This window comes from Propithecus coquereli, unplaced genomic scaffold (assembly GCF_000956105.1).
Source record: "Propithecus coquereli isolate 6110/MARCELLA unplaced genomic scaffold, Pcoq_1.0 Scaffold81, whole genome shotgun sequence".
Lineage (NCBI taxonomy): Eukaryota > Metazoa > Chordata > Mammalia > Primates > Indriidae > Propithecus > Propithecus coquereli.
In genome coordinates, this window is record NW_012154285.1 from 6,811,116 (window position 1) to 6,812,729 (window position 1,614).

General features: G+C 45.9%; 1 protein-coding gene across 1 annotated transcript in view; it reads right to left on the reverse strand.

Moving 5' to 3' along the window:
* The window catches only part of HECTD4 (HECT domain containing E3 ubiquitin protein ligase 4), a 197,294-nt gene that overhangs the window by 122,987 nt on the left and 72,693 nt on the right, over window positions 1-1,614 (reverse strand). The window lies entirely within an intron of this gene.

Sequence of the window (1,614 nt, forward strand, 5' to 3'; positions counted from 1 at the left end):
GCTGTATAATTTGTGAGTTTTGAAACAGGTGATTTTATTATCTATTCAATAATTTAAATTTTAAAAACCAAAATTAAAAATACTTCAATGTCCCCACAGTCCAATCCACTACCTGCCTCCAATTCCTCTCCTTTCACGGCAAATCCCTAGAGAGAATGATCTCATCTTCTCCGTCTTACCCTCTCCACCGTACCCTCAACCAACTCCTCTGCCTTCCAGCCCTACAACTCCCCAAAAACAGCACTTGCTAAGGCTCCAATGGCTTCCATATTCTACATTCAAAAGACCCTGTGCAATATGCACAGAGAGACAATACAGCAGGGACCCCATTTATACCAAAAAAATTTTTTTGAAAATTAGGCAGGCACGGTGGTTCCTGTAGTCCCCACTACTCACAAGGCTGAGGCAGGAGGATCACCTGAGCCCAGGAGTTCAAGGCTGCAGTGAGCTATGATCACACCACTGCACTCCAGCTTTGGTGACAGAGTAAGACCCTGTCTCAAAAAAATAAATAAATAAAATATTTTATATAGAATGGTCAGAAAGGTCTTTTTGGAGGAGTGACATAAGAGAAGTGAGAGAACAAGCTATGTGGTTATCTGCAGACTGATGTTCCAGCACAAAGGCCTAAGGTGGGAGCATGCTTGGTGTGTCTGAGTAACACAAAGGAAGCTGCTGTGGCTACAGTGGCATGAACAAGGGGAAAGGATAGGTGCAGAGGGTGGTAGGTGCAACAGGGGCCCAAATCACGTAGTACCTTTATAGAAATAATGGGATGTGGAATCCATTTTGAAGGTGGAGCAGACAGCATTTGCTAACTGGGCATGGAATCTGGCAGGAATGGCAGAGGAGAGAGAGTCAAGAGTGACATCAAAGGTCTTTCGCCAGCAGTGGAAGGATACAGGTGCCATTAACAGAAATGGGAAAGACTTCAGGAAGAGCAGATCTGGGATAAAATCAAGAGTTTGGTTGGGGGCATGTTTAGCTTGAGGTGACTATCAGACCTACTACTGGAGAAGTCTAATACTCTGTGCATATACAAGCAAACACCCACACCAATATGAACCTAGAGTTCCGGGGACAGGTTTTGGCTGAGAAGCAAGTTTGAGCCTCATCAGCACATAGAGGTGTTTCAAGCCATAAAACAAGATGAGATCAACTAAGGACTGAAAGCAGACAGAGCAAGGAGAGGGGACTGGGAAATAAGACTAGGGGCTGGGCACAGTGGCTCATGTCTATAATCCTAGCACTTTGGGAGGCCAAGGTGGGAGGATCGCTTGAGGCCTGGAGTTCAAGGTTGCAGTGAGCTGTGATCATGTCACTCACTGTACTCCAGCCTGGGCAACAGAGTGAGTTCCTGTCTTTAAAAAAAAATAAGACTAAGAAGGAACAATCAATGAGTAAGAGAAGTACTATGGGGTGCTCACAAGCCAAGTGAAAACAGAGTTTCAAGACCGGGGGAATGGCCAAGCACGTTGGCTCACGACTGTAACCCTAGCACTCCGGGAGGCTGAGGCGGGAGGATCGCTTGAGCTCAGGAGTTCGAGACCAGCCTAAGCAAGAGTGAGACCCTATCTCTACTAAAAATAGGAAAAATTAGCCAGGCATGGTGGC